Source organism: Antechinus flavipes, chromosome 2, assembly GCF_016432865.1.
Source record: "Antechinus flavipes isolate AdamAnt ecotype Samford, QLD, Australia chromosome 2, AdamAnt_v2, whole genome shotgun sequence".
NCBI classification, from domain to species: domain Eukaryota; kingdom Metazoa; phylum Chordata; class Mammalia; order Dasyuromorphia; family Dasyuridae; genus Antechinus; species Antechinus flavipes.
The window spans coordinates 683,297,027-683,307,427 of NC_067399.1; positions in this window are offsets into that span (position 1 = coordinate 683,297,027).

Below are 10,401 nucleotides of genomic sequence, written 5' to 3' on the forward strand. Positions count from 1 at the left end.
AGGTCTAGGGACTGGCTTCACAGTCACATAGCAAGTAAATGTCAAAGACAAAGTTTGAATCCATCACGCCCGTCCCCAGGCCCCCTAAACTGCCATTTTCCCAAAGAGGAGGTTGTCTACCAACAGTAAATGCCCCCAGGGAGCAACAGCCCAGGTCCAATATCTATCTGCACTTTGTGAACAGTAGAGCAGGGATTCCAGCTAGCCGGAGGACAGGGGAGAGTGGGGATGAAGGGAGAGATGGGGAGGAAGGGTGGGGTACAAGGGAGCACAGAGGCCTGGGAAGGGGTGAGCAGCTCCCCGAGCTGGGGTTCTGAACCTCTGGGATTGGGGGGAGGCTGGAGGGCTGCAGTAGACCAAACCTTTGAAGGAATTGTTGGGATCTGAGCTGGATTCTCCATCCCAGGGCTTTAGGAGGGAGGGACAGGAGAGATTATCCAGAGGTAACTGCTTCCCCCCACCCAGGGTTTCCAGCTGGCCCTGCCCCCGGCTTTCCCTCTCTTCCATATGGTCTCCTCCCCACCCCCAATCCAGGACAGAGAATTCCTTTTAATAACGCCAGCAGAACATGCCTTGCCCAAACTCCTCGAACCCCAAAGTCCTAAACTGTCCTTCCCGTCTCCAGCCCTGTACAATGGCTGTGTCTCCTCGAGAACCTTGCCTTATTTCATCAAGAGCTCCCTGTTCTCCCACCCTTATCTCACCGTGTCTCATCAGGGACACGTTTTAGCAAGAACCAAAAGGATTCTGGGAGTTGCGCAGGTCCGGCTGACCCGTTTCAGGGAACGTCACATATGTGATCGTCCGGTGACACAGACTGGAGTGTGGCCCTCGCCCAGGCCTTTCCCCAGATCACAGGATTTCAGTGAGAGGCAGCTTTGAGGAAACCTTCATTTAATAGCTGAAGACCAGGAGGCCCAGAAAGGAGACTGTAGTTCCAGAAAGGAACTAACCCTGCCTGAAATCACTTGGGAAGGACATGAGGGCTAGGATGTGAACCCTTCTCTGATCCAGGCCCCGGCACTGTGGCCTCTGAAAGCTTTCTTGGATGAAGGAAAAGCTCTTTTTCCAAGGTAAAGGGATAGTGTGTTTGAATCAGGGATGAAGCTGAACACTTGGATGCTAAAATGCATATTTCCTGATTTCCTTACCTCATTGTGACAAGATTTGTCAAGCACTTCTCTGTGTAAGATGGGATTTAGGGTGGGGAGGGGGGGAGGGGAGGGACGTGCCTAGTGAGTTCAGGTAGGACAGTCCTGTGTGTGACCTGCCTTTCCCCACCCCCTTCCCAGGCATCCTTTCAAGGCAGGAATGTACCCGCAGTTCCAGGAATGGGAAGGCCCCATCTGCCCAAGGATCTCTGTTTGCCTCTTTCCAGGGAAAACTTAACCCTTCTCTGAGCTGAGGAGGCAGTCTCCTTCCTGACTAAACTCAAATTTTAAGAGCCAGAGTCGGGAGGAAAGGCTCCCAGGTGTCTCTGTCCTCCCACCACCACCACCCCAAGCTTGGGACTGAGGGCATTTCTTTTCACAGGGGGCCAAGAATTTCCAAACTGAAAGTCCAGAAGAAAGTTAATGCAGCTACCAGTCCCCAACTTGGTTCAAGTTCATGGCCTCCAGGCAGCCAGGGAGGAGTAGGATTGGGTGGGGCTTTGGCCTCTTGGACCATCTCTAGTAGGGTAATCACTTGTTTATTCCAAAACGCTGGGATTCTAGTAATCGGGCCAGAAGCAAAATAGATTCCCTCACTCAGCCAGGTTTTCTGGGCAGATGCCATGTGCCCCCCAGGTGCCAGCCCTTCCCCTGGAGGCTGGCCAGGAAGAGAGCTGCTGAATCAGGTCAGATTAACTTCCTTTCTCTTTTTGACAGGGTTACTAAAAGAGAGGATGAAGGGAATGCCCTGGTTATGTAGTTTGCCTGGATTTCAACATCTCTCAGACTACTCTTAAGGAGAAGATGGAGAGGAGGAGAGATAGGGATTGGAAAAAAGGGGCAGTCTAATGGATTCAGAGCTGGTTAGAAGACCAGAGAGCCTCAAAAGACTAAATGTTAATAGTTCAGATCTTCAATGGAGTGTCCTAGGGATCTGTCCTTGGTCCTGTTCTGTTTAATAATTTTTGTTAGTCGTGATAAGGCAGCTGGTCAGATTTCCCCATAACACAGAACTGGAATACATAGTCAAAACACTGCAAGACAGAGAACAGTCTCTTTTTTAAAAATTATTTCTTCCATTACACATTAAAACATTTTTTAAAAACATTTTATTAATGTTTTTGAGACAGTTGGGGTTAAGTGACTTGCTCAGGGTCACATAGCTAATAAGTTAACTTAGGTCCTCCTGATGCCAGGGTCAGTGCTCTATTCAGCTGACCTCAACATTTTCTTTAAAAAAAGTTTTGACTTTCAAATTCAATTTTCCCCTCCTTCTCTCTCTTCCTTCTTCAGACATCTGTTCATTCTTTGGAATCCTTTAGGACTTCCTCATGGGTCCTTTAGGATTGTCTTGGATTTCTGTGGCTTATAATAACTGTCATTTACAATTCTTCATCAAATAATTGCTGTTACTGTATGCAATGTTCTCTTCTTTCTGTTTACTTCACTATGCATCAGTTCATGTACATCTTCCCATATTTTTCTAAAGTAATATTGATGTCATTTTTATAGTACAATAATATTCCATTCCAACCATATACCATGACTTGTTCGGCCATTGCCTAATTGATGGGCATTCCCTCAATTTCCATTTTTTTTTTTGCCACCACCACAAGAACTGCTATAAATATTTTTATACAAATAGCTCTCTCTCTCTCTCTCTCTCTCTCTCTCTCTCTCTCTCTCTCTCTCTCTCTCCCCTCTCTCCTCTCTCTGTCTCTCTCCTTCTCTCTGTCTGTCTGTCTGTCTGTCTCTCTCTCTCTCAATTGACAGTAGAATCTTAAATCTTTTTCCAGGTTTGAAAACTGACCTGAATCTAATATAATGAAATTCAGTAGAAACAAAAGTGTTTCATTTGGATTAAAAAAACAAACAGTTCCTTTCATATAAGACAGAGAATGCCTGAATAGACAATAGGTGTTCTGAAAAGGATCTGGTAGTCTGAGTGAACTGCAAGTTCAATATGAAATCCTAGTTCCTCTGTGAGGTAGGAGCCTGTGTAACCTTGGACCAGCCATTGCTCTCTCCAGCTTCATCCTCTGCAGGTTTTTCAAGGTCTTTTTAGTTCTGGGGCTTCTGCTCCCAGAGAATGCCAAGCCTTCCCAAAAGAAGTGAAAACCTGCTTAGCTGCCCACTAGACAATGGGGGAACTTCCTGCCTGGTAAAGCCAGGCTTCTATTTCTATTAGTATCCCACTTCTGCTCCCAACCCTGGCACTGAGCAATGGGTTGGATAAGTATTGCATGGCTGTCATAGAGTCTGAGTCTAAGTAAATGGCTAAAACTGACTGAGTTATTATGAGATAAATTGCACTATTTGATGCTTGAGAGAAAGAGTCCACTAGATCCAACAGGCCCTGACTGCTCCCTTCTAAGAGAGCCATGAAGGACTCCCCATGGGAACCCAAGAGAGATGCAGAGTACACAGATCTGAGGTTAAGGAAAAAATATTGCCAGCAACAACCAAAAAAAGCCACAGAGATACAATCAGTATTTCACAAGCTGAGACTGCAACCGAGAATAACACCCAGCAAAGTTGAGTATAATCCTGAATAAATTTTTAAAAAAGGAAATTTAATGAATAAAGAACTTTCAGGTATTTGTGACCAAAAAAAAAAAAAAAAACCTGGAATTAAATGGAAATTTTGATATATCAGATCCAAAAGAAATATATGGAAAACAGTAAAGACTAATTGTAAGGGACTCATTGAGGTCAAACTGATTACTTATATGTGAAAGTGTTATCAACGTTCTTAAGATTGTCATCCTTACTAAGATATTTTGAAAGAAAGGCCAGCTTGAGTTGAGTAAGTTGGAATGATTCTAAAAAACAAAATTAGGAAGGTAAAGACAAAAAGGAGCAATTTTGTCTTACAGTGGAACATAAAAGGAAGAACTGATGCTCTGGAAGCAAGTGAAGGTGGGAGTGGAGGGCAGGTAGTGCTGGAATCTTACTCTTATGGGATATGAAAATAACATTTACATCTAAAATGGCATACAAATCTAAATTTATAAAGATGTAAGAGAACTAGAGAACAAAATAAAGGAGGGGCTTTTTTAGAAATATTTAAAAGATATTTTAATATCTTTATTAATATTTATTTATATATATAAAATCATAATATTTAAAAGATTAAAAAAATAAAGATTTAGGAGGGGGAGAAGATAAAGGGGGAACTTAAGAAAGTATATAGATTAAAATTTAGGAAGGTGAAGATGAGCATAAAGGAGAGACTCTTTTTTAAATAGCTTTTTTATTTTCAAAATATATGCAAAAATAATTTTCACTATTTACTCTTGAAAAACCTTGTGTGCTAAATTTTCTCCCTCCCTTCCCCCACCCCTCCCCTACACAGCAAGTAATCCAATGTTAAATATTAAACATGTGCAATTCTTCCATACATATTTCCACATTTATGATATTGCACAAGAAAAGTCAAATCAGAAAGAAAAAAAAAGCAAGCAAAAAACAACAGTAAGTGAGAATACTGCGTTGTGATCCACATTCAGTTCCCATAGTCCTCTTTCTGGAAGCAGATGGCTCTCTCCATCACAAGACTCTTGGAATTGACCTGAATCACCTCATTGTAGCAAAGAGATAATTCCATAACAGTTGATCATCACATAATCTTCTTGTTGCCATGTACAGTGTTCTCACTTCACTCAGCATCAGTTCCTATAAATCTCTCCAGGCTTTGCTGAAATCATCCTGCTGATCATTTCTTACAGAACAATAGTATTCCACAGCATTTGTATACCATCATTTATTCAGCCGTTCTCCAACTGATGGATTTCCATTCAGTTTCTGGTTCCTTACTACTATATAAAATGTTACTACAAACATTTTTTTTTTTTTTGCAAATGTGGGTCCTTTTAAGGGAAGGACTCTTAAAAAGGTGGGTAGAATAAGAAATAGGAGAGTTACGGGAAAGGATAAGACAATTGAGAGAAAATAAAAAAAGAGGCTGAGAAGGACAATAATGGGTTAAAAATAGAACGGAGAGAAATTGGCAAATGGTAATTGTAACTTTGAATGTAATTGGGACAAACTCACCCAAAAAATGGAAACAGCAGAACGGATTAAAAATCAGAATCCAACACTATGCTGTTTACAAGAAATACATTTAAGAACAAGAAAACAGACAGAGTAAAATGGAAGTTTGTAATCGAATTTTTTATGCTTCAGCTGATGCAAAAAAAAAAAAAAAGCAGGAGTATATTCACAATCTCAAAGTTATGGCTAAAATAAATTTAAGTAAAAGAGATAAACAGAGTAACTATTTTGATAACAGGTAGCATAGACAATGAAGCAATATCAATACTGAACCTATAGGCACCAAGTTCTAAAGTATCTAAAATTTTAAAATAGAAGTTAAATGAATTATAGGTGGGGATAGATAGTAGTAACATAATGGTGGGAGACTTTAATCTTCCCCTCTCAGAACTAGAGAAATCTAACAAAAAAATAATAAATTTAGCAAAATAGCAGGATATAAAGTAAATTCAAATAAATCATCAGCATTCTTATATATTACATATAAAACCCTGCAAGAAGAGGTGGTAAGAGAAACTCCATTTAAGATAACTCCAGACAATATAAAATACCTGAGAGCAAATACCTACTTTAAAAAAAAAAAAAAAAAAACCAAAGAACTATATAAACAAAATTGTGAAGAAAAAAAAATGGTGCAAATAAAACCAGATTTAAATAATTGGAGAAATATTAATTATTCTTGGATAGGCAGGATCAATATAATAAAAATGATTTTACCTCAATTTATTTATTCAATGCCATCTCAAACTATCAAAAAATATTTTACTGAATTAGAAAACTATAACAAAACTCGTTTGAAAGAACAAAAAGTCAAGAATATCAAAGGAACTGATGAAAATTGCCAATGAAGGAGGTTTAACACCACTTAACTATAAGATAATAATTATCAAAACTCTGATTCTGGCTAAAAAATAGAAAACTAGATCAGTGGAACGGAGCAGAAATACAATTTACAACATCAACTAAATACAGTAACTTTGTATTTGGCAAGTGTGAACACAAGTTTGGGGATAAGAATTCATTATGTGGCAAAAATTGTTGGGAAAACTAGACAGCAGTATGGCATAAATTGAGCATAGACCAATATTATACACCATTTACCAAGATAAGGTCAAAATGGATATATGCCCTAGATATAAAGAAAGATATTACAAGAAAATTTGAACATAGAACATAGTACTTATCAGACTTATGGTTACATGAATAATTTACGAATAAAAAAGAGAGAACAGAGTGAAGAGTTAAGTGGATAATTTTGCTTATATTTATTGAAAAGGTTTTGAACAAATATAACAAATGTACTCAAAATCAGAAGGAGAGCAAAAAACTGGGGAGAGGGAATTTTTTATAGACAGATTCTCAGATAAAGGTCTTTAATCCAAATATATAAACATCTTGTAAATTCTATAAGAATACAAGTCAGTCCCCAAGTGATAAATGGTGAAAATATATGAACAAGTAGTTCTCTGCTGAAGAGTTCAAAATAATTTATAGTCAAATAAAAATGCTCTAAATCATTAATGATTAGAGAAATAGATTAAAACAACCTTAAGAAACCATTTTACAACTATCAGATTGGCAAAAATTTATCAAAGGGGAAGGAGAAATGTTGGTGGGAATGTGGAAAAATTGGGATATTAATTCACTTTTGTGATCCAGCCATTTTGGAGAGTGATCTGGAATTATAGCACTAAGATAAGGGGAAAAGACAAAGAATTTATATATTCAAAAATATTTATAGCTGTTCTCTTTGTGGTGGCAAAGAACTGGAGATTGAGAGGATAAGCATCAGTTGGGGAGTGGCTGAATGAGGTATGGTTATATAATTGTGATGGAATACTATTGTGCTGTAAGAAATGATGAGCTTGATGATCTTTGAATAACTAAGTCATTTTGACTATTAAAGATACCCAAATTAGCTACAAAGACATGTGAAGGAAGATGCTATTTGCATCCAAAGAAAGAACTGATAAATAGAATGATTTCACACACACACACACACACACACACACACATTTGTGTCTAATGGTAAACATCTCTAGGGCTAGGGTGAGGGATGGGAAGAAAAAAGAAATTTACATGATAACTTTATTACATATTTAAAAGGAATAATAACTTTGCAATTTCATTGCAATCATCTTTTAAAAAGAATTCTACTTTGTTATGGAAATGCCTATTTTATTTCATAATTAAAAACAAAATAAATAAAAACAAAAAAAATCCAAGATTGGTGTGGACTTGATATGAAGCTAAGATACCGCGATATGACTCTAGGGGATCTAGGGGAGTCACTCCCTATTTGTTCCCCATCCCTACAACCTCTACCCCATCAGCCATACGGAAACATACAGGAGAACCCACAGGTGAAATTCTTGGCTGCCTTGAACTGAATCTGGGTTCTGTCCCCACTGACAGGGGATCAACAGGATAGAATCTATGGGGGAAGGCTTGAAGTTGCTCTTAGAGTTTCCATGAGAGCAATGTTTTGCTTGAGGGAAGGAGAGAAGGAGCTACATCTTAGACAAGAAAAATAGCCTGGATCATGGGAGGGAGAGATGAAGGGAAGAAAGAAGGAAGAAAAGGGGAGAAAAGGGGGGGGGGGAGAGGGAGGAAGAAAGGGAGAAAAAAGGAAAGAGGTTGGTTGGTTGTTGTCTTTCATTTTTGAAGGGGATCAAAATGACATTATTTGAGGATCAAATTCCAGTGTATCCCACTGTGGCTGATCAGACCAATAGAAACTCAGAAATGCTCTATCAGAGGTCAGCCACAAATAGTCCATATGAACATTTGGGGTAGAGATGTCTCTAAATTTGCACAGCTCACATTTCTTTTGAATTCTGCTTTGTTCATACAGCAGAGCAGCTTCTCTGCTCGGGACACGCCATGCTGGGTGGTCCTGTGCCACTGTGTCCACTCTCGTTCTAAAGTTCTTCAGAGGGACCTCAAGAATGTTCTCATATCACTTCTTCTGACCCCCGGGTGAGTGCTTGCCCCGTGTGAGTTCTCCATAAAAAAGTCTTTTAGGCAATAGCTCTATGACTGGCGTTTGAACAACATGATCAGTAAGAGTTGTGCTCCCTACAGGCTCTTAAGGCTTGGCAGGTTAGTTTGAGAAAGGATGTCCTTGTCTAGTACCTTATCTTGCCGAGTGAACTTTAAGATCCTCCTAAGACAATTCAAATAGAAGTGATCCACTTTCCTAGTATGGCTAGTAGACCGACAAGGTTTCACAGACTTACCACAATGAGGTCAGCACGATGACTCTGTAGACCTTCCCTTGAGTAGTCATGTAGCTCTTCTCTCCAACACTCTCCTTTGGAGCCTCCCAAACGCTGAGATAGCTCCGGCAATGTGGGTAGCAACCTCATTAGCAGAGAGGGAGGCAGTGAGGGAGATGAGGGAGAGAAAAAGGGAAGGATAGGAAGGGAAGGAAGGAAGCATGGAGGACAAAGAAGGGAAGGAAGAAAAAAGGAGGAAGGAAGGGTAGAAAGGAGGGGGGCATGAAGGAAAGGGAAGGGAGGGAAGCATGGAATTAGAGGAAGGGAGGAAATGAGGGAGTGGGAAAGAGAAGGCCATTGTTTGGACTTGGGGGGAGTGTTCTGGGCTTGGTTTCTCCCTCCCCCTCATGACCCATCTTTATCTCGAGGGGGTCTTTCTAAGCCTTCCCTTCTAACTGGCAGATTTGGCCCGTGTCTTATCTCACAGCTCTTTCCCATGATGCTTTCCAAGCTCAGGCTTTTTTGTTTCACTGCTTGAGCCAGGACTCATGGGAGACCTTCTTCCCATAAAAACACCTCAGTAGTCCTTGGGGAAAATGAGAAAAGATGGAGGACTGATGGAGGAAACGAGGAAAAGATGGAGGCTCACTGAGAGGCCACTCATCGTTTGGGGGATTGGGGAAGTGGACCAAGGTCTTGACAGATGGAGCATTTCCATAGAGAGCAGAACATACTCAAGAGGTGCTTGGGGATCTTTGTGCTTCCTTTTAGCCACTGGGGGTCCTCAGCAGGTGATTCTTGATCCACTCTTCCCAATTTCCCTGAGGCCAGGGAATCCAAAAGCTGCTGCCAGGAGACCAAGAGCTAGTCTAGCTGGGCAAGGGACTCCACAAATACTTGTCCTGGAAAATGATCTAATAAGGAAGATGGCCCCAGGGCTCACAGGTCTAGAGGGGGGAGGGGGGACTTGGGGGGGGACGGTTGTGAGGGGGAAGACTCCGGGGTCATGTGGCCCAGCCCCTCATCTTTCAGGTGAAAAATCTGAGGCCAGAGAATTTGGCCAAGTTGCCCGAAGTCAGAGATGGAAATCAAGGAGCTGAAGCCCAGGTGCCCAGGAGCCAGGGCACATTTCCAGGCCTCCCCAGCAGCCCGATAGATGGGGTTCCTGGGTGAGTGTCCTGGCCCCGGAGGCGGCTGCCAGGCCAGAAGCCCGGCTCAAGTGCCTGTTGACTGTCTGAGGAAAGCAGTCTTCAAGGGCTTGGGCCTGGCTGGGGGAGGGGAAGAGGAGGGGCCTGGGCTGAAAGGGGTTAGAAACCCAAGCTGTTTTGCATTTCCCACACTGGCACATCCCACTCTCCGCGGCTGGCAGCTTCCCTCTGGCTCCAGGCCAACTGGCCTTGCAAGTTTTGCTTGCCAGAAATCCCTGTCGTCACTTCTGGGATCCTGGCAGGCTCCGGGGAGGCAGAAAGTCCGGGGACCCAAACATCACGGGGCCCGGTCAATATTTCCCAAGGAGGGTCGGGTGGCAGGCGCGGGGAGTGCTCATGGGTCCTCTCAGGCCCAGCCTCTGGCAGGAGAGGTGGCCCAAAGCTGTCAGGGTTCAGGCCTTGAGGGGCAGCCGCTGGTGACCTCCCGGAGGTGAGGAGTCGCCCGGAGCACAGAGGGAAGGGCGGGGCTCTCCCGCATCACCCCGGGATTCGCTTCTGGTTGGGGAGAGGCCGTCCCGAGTGTCCTTTCGGGAGAAGCCCCGGAAAGGCAGACGGACGAGTCTAGCGGCAGGATTGGCCCGAGCCTGTGCTCGTGGCCGGAGCCTCCCGGGGCCTGGGGTGGAGGGGCGACCTTGGGAGCTGTCCAGAGTCTGCCCTTCCTTGGGAAGAGGCCATTTGGCTCCGGCCGCAGAGAGGCTTTTTGTTGAGACCTTGAGGTGGGGGGCGGGGGGGGAGGGAAAGGGGGGAAGGGGGTGAGGTCAGCTTGAGACC